This window comes from Theropithecus gelada, chromosome 18 (genome assembly GCF_003255815.1).
Source record: "Theropithecus gelada isolate Dixy chromosome 18, Tgel_1.0, whole genome shotgun sequence".
Classification (NCBI taxonomy): Eukaryota; Metazoa; Chordata; class Mammalia; order Primates; family Cercopithecidae; genus Theropithecus; species Theropithecus gelada.
In genome coordinates this window covers 44,937,093-44,951,146 of record NC_037686.1, presented here as the reverse complement: position 1 = coordinate 44,951,146, position 14,054 = coordinate 44,937,093, and the positions used below count along the sequence as shown (strand labels likewise).

The following is a 14,054-nucleotide window of genomic DNA, read 5'->3' as shown; positions in this document are numbered from 1 at the left end:
CTCAGAAGAATTCCTTCCAGCTGAATTACAGAAACTTAGGCAAGAGCCGCTACTAAGTTTATGGGCTGGCAGTAAGTTTTCCTGCCCTCATGGCTTTGGGGAAACTCTGACTATTCCGCTAGAAGGAGTAATGAGTCAAAGACTGTCCTGAAATCCTACAAAAGAGGATCTGGGAAAAATACCTGGCACCCCCATGACTATCCTTCCCACCACCTGGTACAACCAGAGGTGAAAATGCCTCAAGTTGATGTCGAAACAATAATCCATTTCACCCTCCACAAAGGCACAGGACATCTCTCAGCAACAGAGATCTTTCCTCTAATTGGAAAGTACACACTTTGGCTAGTAGTAACTATGGCTTTCAAATGCTGCAAACAAAATCTCAGGAACATTCAGTATATAGCATATGATAGTACACAAAAGTAGTATAAAATAGTATAAACTATCTGTCAAGAGAAGACATGTGTAGATTTTATTATGAAGTTATTCTTCAAGCTGATCAATCATCATTTCCATAGAAGTTCCCCATAAAAAATAATAAATTCTGAGATTATACCTAACATTTATAGCTAATACAACTGATTACCTATTACGTGGCAGGCGTATTCAAAGAATTTACATATAGTTACTCATTTCATCTTTGAAACAACTAGAAAAAGCAACTCCAAAGGCAGGCAGATAATTTGAGTTTCAGTCCCATCTTTTCCCTTTCACTCACTCAGTAAATACTTAGTGAGGGCCTAGTGTATAGTAAGCACGGGACTAAAAATACAGCCACTAGGACACATGGGGTTCCAGCCTTCAAGAGCTAAAAGGCCAGTCCTTATTAGCCGAGTGATCTTGGACTAGTCTCACATTCTTGCTCAGATCAGGCTCTTAAGGTTTACTACACTCTGAGGCTTGGAATGTAGCTATCCTTCCTACTTCACAGAGTTGTACTGACAATCGGATGAGATAAGCCACACGAAGGGTTTGGTATAGTACCACCACAGAGTAAGGATTCAGTGAATGTTGGCTATGATTACTGACATTAAAATGACATGCAAGTGTAAGGGATGCTCTTATAATGTTCTGTAATCAAGCCTAAAGACTAGACATACTATGATGCTTACTATGGCCTGGTCACAGTGAAGTCTAGTCTTTAGATGTGATTACAGAGCCCATTTCTCTTACAAGCCCATTTCTCTTACAAGCCCATTTCTCTTATGCACCCAAATGGAAACTTCTCACTTGGCAACTGACTCTTAATAATAGAAACAAGCCTCCCTGCATGAAAACCAGACAGAAGTGCTGACAAATGGCTTAAAGGCACTGAACTCATCTTCATCAACATTTTTAAAGAACAAAGCTGTTTCATAAGAGAAGGCAGGTTCTGAAGAACTGCCTTCTTTTTCTGTCTCAGAATCAGGCCCAACTGGAGGGGAGAACATTGGTCCTTGAGTGGGTTTATGGCTATGGTAAGGTGGACAGAGGGGTAATTTCTTTTCTTTTTTTTTTTTTGAGATGGAGTTTCACTCTTGTTGCCCAGGCTAGAGTACAATGGCATGATCTCGGCTCACTGCAACCTCCGCCTCCTAGGTTCAAGCGATTCTCCTGCCTCAGCCTCCCTAGTAGCTGGGATTAGAGGCATATGCCACCACGCCCGGCTAGTTTTTTGTATTTTTAGTAGAGATGGTGTTTCTCCATGTTGGTCAGGCTGGTCTCCAACTCCCGACCTCAGGCGATCCACCCGCCTCGGCCTCCCAGAGTGCTGGGATTACAGGCATGAGCCACCGCGCCCAGCCCAGAGGGTAACTTCTACCATGTATGTGACATTAGGCTTTTGCCATCTCATGGGGCAACTATGAATCTAAGAAGGCGTAACTTCTGCAATGTATGTGACCTAGGTGTTTACATCTTCCTGTAAGATCGTGCAGCACGTTCAACAACATCCAAGCTGAGGCATGGCAGCTAACTCCCTGAGCCGCACAGGGCTGTGGGGGCTGTGGCTGACCAGGAATGAAGCCTTCTGCTTGAAGTTCAGAGACAGCCCAGTAGGAAGCTGAGTGGAAGTGACTTTGACTAGAGCTGCCATGTACCAGGCACTTCCTGCTTCACTAATGACCACCCTATAAAAAACAAAAGTGGCCTCTCTTGGCTCACTGGCTTCTTGCCTTCACAACACTCAGTGCAATTGGTGCTTCTCTTATTTATTTGTTGACTTGTGCACCATTTGTTTCCCCAACTAGAACAAATACCGGCTCTAAGAAGGCAGGGACTTTATGAGCATCTGGCATGTCACTGACATCTTAAGACATATTTGCTGAATGAGGAATTAAATAAGTGAATGAATGACGTAAAATCTGCACAAAAATCCTGTGACACAGGTATTGTTAACTCTATTATAGAGATTTAAAAAATTAAGGTCCCAAAAGGATAAGTCACATGAAAAAGAGGCCACAGCAGTGAGTGGTAGAGCCAGAAGCTGAACGAAGCTCAGGCTTTTCCTCTGGAGCCTCCCCAGGGTCAAAAGGGACCTAAGTGTGCCCTTCTTAAAATGTCTGTGGCCAATGTGGCCACTAGGTTTTTGTGTCTTTCAAGTAATAATAATGAACTTCAGATGTTTCTTCAGTATCCTCCTAACTAGCAACTCACTAACCTTTTGTGGCCGAGTTTCTTCACTGTGAATGATGGGGTTGATCACCAGGTGACCCCAGGCTGGGGTCAGGAGGCCTTGGCTCTGTCTTGGCTCAGCAGCTGGCAAGCTGGGCAGTTTGGGGCAAGTCATAGCATTTCTCAGGACTCAGTTTTCTAGCCTTGTGAAAAATGAAGGACCTTTGAGCTCCTTCCAATTCTGACTAGGTGTGGTTTTATGAGATGTGGTTTTATGTTTAGACCAATAAGGTCTAAAGGTATATTCCCTGCCATGCCTCTAGGCTCTGCAGGGTTCACTTGGAGAAAGGGTTGCATGGGTTGGGCCTGGGTTCAGCTGCAACCCTGAAGTCAAGCATTTGTTGATTTCTACTTTGACAGACTTTGCACTGGAGATGGTATCTGAATGTCCTGGGGGTTGACAATAGACAGTTTTAAAGGCTAAGGATCCCCACTGCTGAAAACAAGGACAAGCTTGAAGCTGCTGTTGAGCCTGGGAGCTCCCAGATAAGTGGGCTGAGGTTCCAGGCACTGCCCTGTCTGTGCTGGTTAGTGAAGGCCTGGTCCCCTCCACAGACTGGGTTCCCAAACTGCTGTCTCCTAAGTGTGCACCACTGGTCATGGGGGGACCGAAAGAGCGGCTAGAGAGAGTAGCATGAACACACGGCCATTACTGGAAAACCTGAACATGCAGATAGCACTGTGCACGCCCTGAACTACAGTGCCAGCTCTCCTCCCACAGTGAGCAAGGGAGCAGAGAGATTGTTCCTTAGGGTTGTTTGCTTGGAACTTTTCATCAGCACCTAAAAGGTTCAGAAAGGGGAATCATGCTCTGTTTGCTATTTGTGCACGTTCTCCAGGACTGGCTACACAGAGTAAACGCCTGGAAGCACACGGTAAGGAGCTTCCTTTTTCCTGAAGGGAGTTGTTTGTAAGGGCAGTGCCTGGGAACACTTTAAAGGGGTGAACACTAGGCATAAATCATAAAAAAATTTTGAGAATGTTATTCAGTCAACCTGGGTAGGCCTGAGCTGAATTTAATTTGACCCCTCTCCAAATCTACCTGTCCATCTACCTCCCTACAGAGCGAGCCAGCATGGTTTGAGACTTAAACAGCAATTCTTAAAAATATGTGCTCCTCCCTCTAAGATGTCTTAGAAGTCTAAAGTACTAAGGAAAAGAAAGACAAAAGGTTTAATTTAGCACTAAGGACACGGGGGACACATTTTGTCAGGACTCAGTCCAAGAAATGTCAGTCTGAATGTCAAATCAACAACCTAGAAAAGATCACCCTTTCCTTTATATCCCTTTGTAGAGAACAATGATGCCATCCTGTGAGGCCAAGGAAAGTCCAACTTCTTCACTTGAGAGTGTCTTCATCTCTGACATGGCTAACAAACCCTCTTCGTGGCCCATGGCCCCGGCTGCTCAGGCATCCCCAGGCCCTCCCAGCTCTGACATCCGTCTGGCTCTTCTCTACCTACATCTTCCCTCCCTTGCACTTCTCAAAATCCCTTTGGGCTCCAGCTAGTGACTCTCAGGTCAACATGCTTTGAAGACTTAGACTAAAGCTCCGGGAAGGCAGAGGAGGTGCCTGGGAAGGATCAGGGGGCTTGGATCTCATAGTTACGGCAGGAATTCAGCTAGAACCGGCTGGCACAGGGCAGGGCGCTGGTTATCTCAAGCTCAGGCTACTTTGGTGAGGAGCCCCTGGCTTTCATGCTTCTCTTTCTGAGATACTTGTCCTGAGACACAGTTCAACAAGGAGAGAAAACCCATCTCTCAAGCTTGTAGTTTGGTCTCAATCCAAAGCTACTTACAGCAATCCTGTTGTTTTGATTTTTGGAGCCAGAGGTAATGCTAGACTCTCAAGTTTGGCCGGAATGTTTTTATCAGCTCCAGTGAATCAACCTACCACAGTGGGACATCCGGACGCCCAGCTCAGAGACAAGGCAAGGGTCTGGTTTGGTGGTTGAGACTTGGGTACAACAAGCAGACCAAAAGCCTGAAAGCCGTCTCTGCTGTCAGTCATGTGATCTGGTGAAAACCCACAGGAAGTTCAGTGAACAGATGGAGGGCACAACTGCAATAATTTTATTACCACGAAAGTTCAATGGAGTTTTCCCCCTTCCACCTCAAGATGATATAAGATAGCATCAGAAACTCTAGCAAGCACCTGGCACAGGTCCAGAGCGTCTAATACAATTTAAAATCCAATAGCTACATAGCAGATTGAAAAAAAAAATTTTAAGACCATATTAAGCCTTTGAATAGACAAGGAAATGGGTGATTGCTGGTCGCAAGGCAGACCAGTAACTGTTGGCAGATGGTGCAGGTCAGGAATGACGGGTTAGTGACTACAGACAGCACGCGCAGGGCTTGTGGTGGGCAGTCCTGCTCAGATGAAAACTACACAGGTTTTGAGATCCTGTCATAAAATAGCAGAGGATGCATTTACATTCTTTTCTTAATTCCGGGGGTGAAGGATGAATTTGGGGATTATGTAGCCTCATATCATTCCCCTGCCCCCCATATTCTATTGCTGTGTAACTTTAGTTCATCAATGATGAGTCCTGAAATCAAATGTTGGTGGGCTTCAGCTAAACATGAGGCATTTGCTTGGCTGTAGAGGAAAGGGAGGAATAACTGCTGCTCCTTGAACAGGGTGCATCAGTTAGGGGGAGGAAACAAGAACAAGCGGGGAGCATGACCCAGGATGGGAAGCGGGTGGTGCTCCCAGAGGACACTCTCCCAGGTGGTTCTGGCGAACACTGGGCCCAGGAGGTTTTAGGTGGGCTTGGACAGCAAACTCTGGAAGAAATAATGAATCATCAATTCAGCTAAATTGTTGATCAAGACTGAAAAGTGCAGGCTCTTCCAAGTGTAATGGAAAGAGTGACAAATCTATCAAATACTATAACAAAAAAGAAGATAAGCACTAGTCTATGAATAACATCAGCAATGAATGTGGAAAAGTTCCATTTTATATGAATTAATTTTAAAATTAATGAAGAACTTTCTTTCTTTCTGTATTGAGATGGAGTCTTGCTGTGTTGCCCAGGCTTGAGTGCAATGGTGCGATCTCAGCTTACTGCAATCTCTGCCTCCCGAGTTCAAGCGATTCTCCTGCCTCAGCCTCCCAAGTAGCTGGGATTTGAGGGGCACGCCAGTACCCCTGGCTAATTTTTTGTATTTTTAGTAGAGATGGGGTTTCACCATGTTGGCCAGGCTGGTCTTGAACTCCTGACCTCAGGTGATCCACCCGCCTTGGCCTCCCCAAGTGCTAGAATTACAGGCATGAGCCACTATGCTGGGCCAGAACTAAATTCAAAATATATAAAATTATAAAGGACCGCTTATTAGAAGTTATAAGTTAAGAAATACAAAGTTAAAATTAAGAAGCCCATCATGAGAGTGGCTCAGGAGACAGTTGCAACACATTGCATATCTAGGAACACCACACCATGGCTGGTGACACAGAGGGACCTTGGAGGGGGGTCTCTGGGCACTAAGTTACCACCCAAGAGGGGCACTTACAAGGTTGGCAGACATGGATCCTGAGCTCAGGAAATGGTTTCACCACTGTGGAGTGTCTGCAAGTGACACCAACAGTTTCTGTAAGCGAGGGCGAAAAGACTCTTTGGGAAAACATGGAGGATATAAAGGGGAGCCCCATGCTCGGGACAAGCTTTCCACAAACCATTGATCATTGGCTAGAACTGAAAGCCCCCCCGAGTCTGAATCTTGAGCAAAAGTCCCTGGTAGGACCTCGGCCACAGACCCAGGCTAACAGGGTTCACAGAAAGGAGGGAGACTTTATCTTCGGTTTTCAGTTTCTCTTTCTTTTCTGGGGGCTGGTGGGAAGGTGCAGCCTCTCCTTCTGCCTTGGCATGTGGGCAGGGTTCCGACTTGTGGAGGCAGGGCTGGGGTGGGGGTGCTGGAACTGCATGTAGAGGGAGCCTCTGGAGCAGACAGAGGCTGACAGCACTCTTTTGGGGGCTGACCTGCAGTGAGGTGTGGCTAGAAGTAAGTTTGAAAAGGTGGGTGGAGGCACGGAGGTGGCCTCGAGGGAAGCCTGTTCACCTGGGAAGCCTAGAGCCGAGGGGACAGGTGGAAGACAGAGACTCGTGATCTGAAAGCCATCAGCTGCGGGGCGGCAGGTGAAGTTGCCGATGTGTCAACTCCTCAGGAAGGCTGACTACATTACTGAGTCAAACTGCCTGATGCAAATCAATTCCTACTTAGGAGGCTGGAAGAAGGAGAATATTTTGATTCCAAGGTAGGAGATGGGGGCAAAAGTGGAGAATTCTGCTGTCTGTCTTCAAAGATGATGATACTAATGAGAGACAGAGTCTGAATACAAGGTGCCAAGAGTCCTTCCTAACCCACAGCAGTAATGCTGTCTTTGAGGTTCTGAACAGACTGCGTGGGATCCTGCCCATTAGTAGCCCCACGCCAAGCTGAGAGCTTCCCAACATGCCGAGGGCCAAATGGGCAGAATGTTAAACAAAAGCATAGCAGCGTGCTGTGGGTGAGTAACCTGAATTCCCTTTCTTGGATAAAGGTCTCCCTGCCTTTGTGAGAATGCGAAGGCAAAGATTATGATGAGCTGAAGCCTGGAAAGGCTGGGTGAAGAAATGTTTCCCTCCAGCGTTCCAGGAAATTTCCTGGGAGGGCTCACACCAAAAGACGAACAAGCAACCAGTGGCTGACTAATGGAACAACGGCTCCCCACTGCTGGCCAGTGAGGATGGAGGTGGTGACACTGCCACGGCAGCTCAGGCGACTCAGCCCAGCAGCCACGTGAGCCTGGCTAGGGGAAGTGAGTAATGAGGGGGCTGGGGGAGGCGCAGGCTGAAGGAAACTTTGGGGTTTATCAAGTCATTCTTGTCTCTTCAGCTGTCACTCTCTGCTCCCACTTTCCTGAGATGGAGGCAGGACTCTTCAGACAACTCAGAGACTCAAGAGCCACCAAATGGTCTCAGGCCCTGCTTTCTGCTAGCACTACCACAGAGCCCCTAAAAACCACTGAAGACAGGCCATTTTCATTGTCACTGTTAGAGTAGAAAAGAAAGAATACTTGAAACTCTCTGTTTTCCTAAACCAACGTAGAGAAAGCTAATAAGCAAGGGACAGGTGATGTGATCAGAAATCAAACAGGATTTGGCTCTTAGACTACATGCCAATGAGGAGAGGAGAATCTTCACAGAGGGCAAATAAGTGTAAAAATATTCATATTTATAAGCTGAAACAAAGATTCAATCTCCATTTATAAAAGCCTATTCTTTTTCATTCATGATTCCTGCTTTATTTATTTTATTATTATTTTTAAAGACAGAGTCTCACTCTGTTGGCCAGGCTGGAGTGCATTGGTGCGATCTCAGCTCACTGTAGCCTCAACCTCCCAGGTTTAAGTGATCCTCCTGCCTCAGCCTCCCTACCAGCAGGGACTACAGGTGCATGCCACCACACCTGGGTAATTGTTGTATTTTTTGTAAAGACAGGTTTTTGCCACTTTGCCCAGGCTGGTCTCAAACTCTGGGGCTCAAGAGATCTGCTGCCCATCTCAGCCTCCCAAAATGCTGGGACTACAGGTGTGCGCCATGGCCTGGCCCAATTCCTGCCGTTAGCCTTTCCTGTACAAAAAGGCATAGGTCGGGAGTTTCATTTCTCAGTGTGTTAGCAGTGTAAAACCTGGCCCAGCATATCCAAAATAGGGTCTTGATCTGGCCTTGCGGCAGGCTAGAAATTTAACTGCACTGGTATAAATCCATGTGATCTGAATTTTTTTTTTTTTTTTTTTTTGGTAATTTTCTTATGAAGGGAGCAGTTTCACAGTTTACAACTTTATGAACTAGCAGTAACACCGTGGGCAGGATAGAGGGAAAGTACATTCAGAGGTGGCGAAGCAGTGATGCTGACCGACCAGACGAGGAGACCGCAGAGAGGAAGGACTCGACACCTCTGCAGACTGCTGCTCCTTGAGCCCAGGTCTCTTGCGGACACTGCTCAGGGACTGGCTCAGGCAGGGCCACAGATGAGCATGCACAGTGTTTCCCAGGCAGGCCTGTTGCATGATGGGGCCAGAAAGAGCCAGGGCAAGGGAGCTGGGAGTCATGCTCATTCCCACCTGTCCCACATGTTAACTGGGGGGCGGTCTGGTTGGTGGCCCAGGAGACGCCCTGCCCCATTGTTCCTAGTTTGACAGCTGAAGCTGCGCCAGACACACCACCATGACATCTGCTGTCTTCCTTTCCTCAGCCTAGACAGGCTGGAAGGCAGAAGAGCAGGCAGCTGGCATTTCATGCTCCCCAAGGCAATTGTCGCACTGATCAATTACTTGAAATTTCAATAAATACCATAAAAAAGAAGTGTAAACTTTTAAGACTACCATGTACCTCTCCCATCTAGGCTATGAATGGTATCATGGAGGGAAAATTCAAGATGTTTGGATTTCAGAGGTGGCTCTGACACTAATAAACTCGGACAAATCATGTCCCTTCTTGACACTTAGTTACTTCATCTGTAAACCATTACAGCTGACGAGGCCTGCTCTGACTGGTGGAGAGCAGAGCTGAAGACTGACTATGACGTTGAGGTGGCACAGGCAGGGCTGAGAGGCCCAGTGAGGGCCAGGCACAGCTACTGGCCGGACTCTGTTAGCACCTTGCTCTGCCTTGTCCAAGCAATCCCAGAGAAGGGCCTCAAAGGAGTCCATCTCCTGCCTTGGAACAAGGTTCACAGCCAAAGGACAACTGGAAAATACAAGACCTTTCCCTTCTCTATCATGATTTTTTTCAAATCAATGCCCCAGTAGGTAAGTAAAACATCTGTAAATGAAGCATTTGGAGATCTCTAATCATTTTCAAAACAAGGAATTAAGAGCAAGGACTCATATTTTATAACACAGGCTCCAATTATGCTAAATTTACATTTTTTTTCTTCTTTTTTTTTCCCTCAGAGGCTGGGTCTTGCTCTGTTGCTCAGGCTGGAGTGTAGTGATGTGATCATAGTTCATTGCAGCCTCAAACTTCTGGGCTCAAGTGATCCTCCCACCTCAGCCTCCTGAGTAGCTAGGACCACAGGTCTGCACCACCATGCCTGGCAAAGTTTTAAATTTTTTATAGAGCTGGGGTCTCACTATATTGCCCAGGCTGGTTTTGTGGTCAAGTGATCCTCCTGTCTTGACCTCACAAAGTGCTTGGGTTACAGGTGTGAGCCACACTGCCTGGCACAAATTTACATATTTCAATAAAGAAAGACACACTGCTTATCTCTTAATTTACTTTCAGGGACCAATGATAGATAATTCAATTTGTGATACACTGTAAGCATGAAAATTAAACAACATTGAGAGTTACCTTGGAAACACCCATAAAACATTTTAAAGGATCTTTCAAAAGGAAATTCCAAATTTAAATAATCAACATACTATATTTTGGGATTTGGATATAGGTAACATATAATAAGACACTTATATTTGGGTTTATTTAGAGCAAGAGGATGCAGAACATACCTTTTTTTTTTTTTTAAATCAAAATTTGGTATACATAAGAAAAAGTGAAAACTCTAAATTTCCCCTAGAGAGAACTAATGTATGTTCAGCACAAAAGGGGTGACAACATCTGAGTTTTGGAACTTGTACAATGAAAAAGCAGATTTAAGGAAGATAGAATGATGTGCTTATTTAAAGAGAAACTTACACTGTAAATACATCTTCTATGGTTTCTACCTGTAAGTGCGCACAAAACACTTTCTGATGATGAAAGATGTTTCAAGATAAAACTTCCAGGCCGGGCGCGGTGGCTCAAGCCTGTAATCCCAGCACTTTGGGAGGCCGAGACGGGCGGATCACGAGGTCAGGAGATCGAGACTATCCTGGCTAACACGGTGAAACCCTGTCTTTACTAAAAAATACAAAAAACTAGCTGGGCGAGGTGGCGGGCGCCTGTAGTCTCAGCTACTCGTGAGGCTGAGGCAGGAGAATGGCGTAAACCCGGGAGGCGGAGCTTGCAGTGAGCTGAGATCCGGCCACTGCACTCCAGCCTGGGCAACAGAGTGAGACTCCGTCTCAAAAACAAACAAACAAACAAAAAAGATAAAACTTCTGATTAAATCCCTCTTGCAAGGATTTGTGTCCTTATAGAAAAGACCACAGCCAGCCAGCTAGTCCCATCCACCATGTAAGGACACAGCTAGAGGGTGCTGTCTACGAACCACAAAGTGGGCCCTCAGCAGACACCAAATCTGCTGGTGCTTTGATCTTAGACTTCTCAGTCTCCAGGACAGTGAAAAATAAGTTTCTGTTGTTTATAAGCCTCCCATTCCACATTATTTGGTTATAGCAGCCCCAGCGGACTAAGACAAAAGGTGACCTGCTCACCCATGCATCCTTCCTTCCTTTTTATTAATATTTACATTATAACTATAATCACTTGTGCTTTAACAAATACAATGGTGATAGAAAATAATGGTCGTCTTTGCCACCTGGTTGATGGGTCTGCATCACTGAGCTGTGACTGTACCAGGACCCTAACCCAACGGCTGATCTTTAGCTGTTTTCCTGGCTGTTCTGGAGGTCAGGGCTGTAGCAAGGGGCTCAGCTGGCAGTTAGAGGCTCAGGTGGCTGCTACACAGTGTGGTGGTATGAGGGAGGGAGCTGTGCTGGCAGTCCTGCAAGCTGAAGGCTTACTCAGTACCACCGGAGACCCAACATCTTATTATGGAAAATTACCCATGTACACCAAAGTAGGGAAAATAATACAGTGAACACTGTGTGCCCATCACCCAGCTACAAGCCATTAACTCATGGGCACTCATTTAAGCTACCCCAACTTCCCTCCTCTGAATTCGTTTGGTGCTAATTCTGGACATTATATATTTTCACTCTTAAATATTAACCTAATTAAACAGGTAAGAATGTTTTACTCTGCTTTAAGAAAATCCAATATGAGAATAAAATAAATTGTAGGGTGACCCTTTGTACCATAAAAAGCATTTAACAAAAATATGAAATATGGTCCCTGCCCTTAAGGATCTTAACATTTACTTGGAGAGCTAAGATAAATGCAGATGAAAAAAAAAATCACTAAAAAGCAATCCTCTAACATAACCTAATGTTAGAAAGTACAATGTCATAATTGCCAGTTCTGATCTGTATGAACTCTGGAGTCTCCACAAACTGGGTGCCCAGGACCTGAGCTTCATTTGCTTCCTCTCCTTTAAGCAAACCATTAGCCTCTGCCAGGTGAGCTCCCTAGGGTCCCCTGCACACTTCAGGCAAATGCTCACCTCCATGCCTTTTCTGACAGGTCTCTTTATAGGTAGGATGTCCTTCCCACCACACTTCTGTTTCCTGCAGTGCTGGTGCAGATGCTTCCTTCCCTCCAGAGTCTTGCACGGTCCTCTCCAGTGCCCAGTCCCTGCCTGCCTACAGCATTACCTGTGTATTTCTTACAAAGTGCCTGGCTGCACATGGGTTTGGATAGTTTCCATTCACTACTGGACATAAATGATTTGAAGGTAGGCTGTGCGCCATGCAGCCCCAGGTCAGGCATTGCTGAGTGAGGAACAGTACCCTCTGCCACAGGGTGGCTTAGGAGAGAGAGAGAGACAGAGAGAGAGAGACACAGAGAGAGAAAGAAAGAGAGAGAGAGAGAGAGAAAGACTTTGTAAAAACTGCAGTCAGGGGATGCCGGCAAGACAGTTCACCTAGGGTGGTCCCGATGGAGAGGAGAGAGAAGTGGAAGGCACTGTCTAGTCAGGGGAAATTGTTCAGAAACCTGGCTGAGAAAAAAAACAAAAAACAATAAAACCCTTCCCATACAATGACCTTTCTGAGCAGCTCCTGGGTAGCGAGGGGGGCATGAATAAAAAAGTCCATAATAAAAATCTGATCATGTTATTCTGTGCTTAAAAAAATCCCGATGGCTTCTCAATGGAAACCACTGCCATAGAAGATACCAAAAAGTAGAGGCGGAGCGTCCGAACCATGGTGTCCATAATCTACACATGGAGATAAAAGATGTACAAAAATATCAGACAAAACAGGAGGTGATAATATAATCTGAAGTGTGCAAATAAGTATAATCTGTGGGGATCCAGGGAAGGGAGAAATTAAGCTGGAAGCATCAAGAAAGGCTTCAAGGAGGAGGAGGCACCTAGGTGGTCTGTAAACAAAGGGTAGGATTTGGGCATGTGGAAGTGGGGGGAAGGGCAACCCAGGCAGAGGAATAACAGAAGCACAGACAGGGAGACAGAAAAGCACAAGGGTGCCCACGGGACAGCCGGTGTGTTTGAGAATAAGAGGGGGAATGTGAAAATAGCTTGGAAGGTAGGTTTATGGAGATCTGCTGAGACTCAGCCTAGACTTTTCTGCGTACGAAGTGGGGCCACTCCATGCACCTGAGCAGAGCTGTGCCCAGGACCGGAGCATGCTCTTGGGAGCCTACTTGGGAAACAATGTGGTCCATCTGGATGGGAGGGAAGCAGCCCTTGGAGGCAAGCAGCTAGTGCAGGGTCTAGGCGATGGGGGCTGAGGGCTAGGACCCAAAGATGACAGTGGGAACAGAGGAGAGCTGGGCAGGGAGACTTGGCAGCTCTTCACAGCTGCCTCTCCCCACAAAGGGAAGGAAATCAGGGCTGGGAAGGAAGAGATCTAGAAATGAATCCAAGAGCTTCCTCTGTCAATAGTCAAACTTGATATGTTTAGAGTCCAATGACCTGTGTTGCTTTTGTTTTTCCCTAGAAACAAAAGAGCAGACAAATAAAATTCTGTTTCCATCCTCCATCTGGCTCCATCCTAATGAGTCTTTATGTTTCTGATATGGTCTCTTTGAGCCAGTTTGCCTCTGGGAAAGGGTCTCTGTGCAGCTGACCTCATGGTGCCTTGATATTCAGTTTAGCAGTAGCTGCGGAGACAAGCCTCCGGGCCCGATAGCCTCATAGCCCAGATTAAGCAAGCTGTCTGGAAGGCTTGTCAGAATTATAATTCTGCCTTTATTTTCAAAGGTTAGAAAATGGGGAGAGAGAGCCTGGGAGAAAGTCCCAATACACATTTCTGAAGGAAGGAGGTTTTACTTATTCTCTACATTTTAATCTGATTGTCAGCCCTGTAAATATTACAACACTAAAACAATGGCTTAGAAACAAGGGCAGACTCACTGTCACCAATGATTAACTTTCTGATCAGAGGCTAGGAAGCACACCCTTATCTAGCCCAGCTCAGGACCTGCTGACTATGACCTGGTCAGTCCCGAGGCCTTGATTCTGGGATCCCCGAGGCCTGCAAATGCAGCCACTGATGGACTCTTCTGGTCCTCCTGCCATAAATGTGAAGCCAGCAAGCTTCCTCCCACAGGTTTCAGGGAAAACCAGGCGCCCTTAAGATTCCTGAGACAAGAGTTAAAACGGACTAGACTCTA

At 46.1% G+C, this 14,054-nt stretch overlaps 1 protein-coding gene across 3 annotated transcripts in view; it reads right to left on the bottom strand.

Annotated features, from left to right (window-relative positions):
• Nucleotides 1–14,054, bottom strand: part of DYM (dymeclin) — a 405,816-nt gene that overhangs the window by 4,845 nt on the left and 386,917 nt on the right. The gene's annotated exons all lie outside the window — the stretch shown is intronic.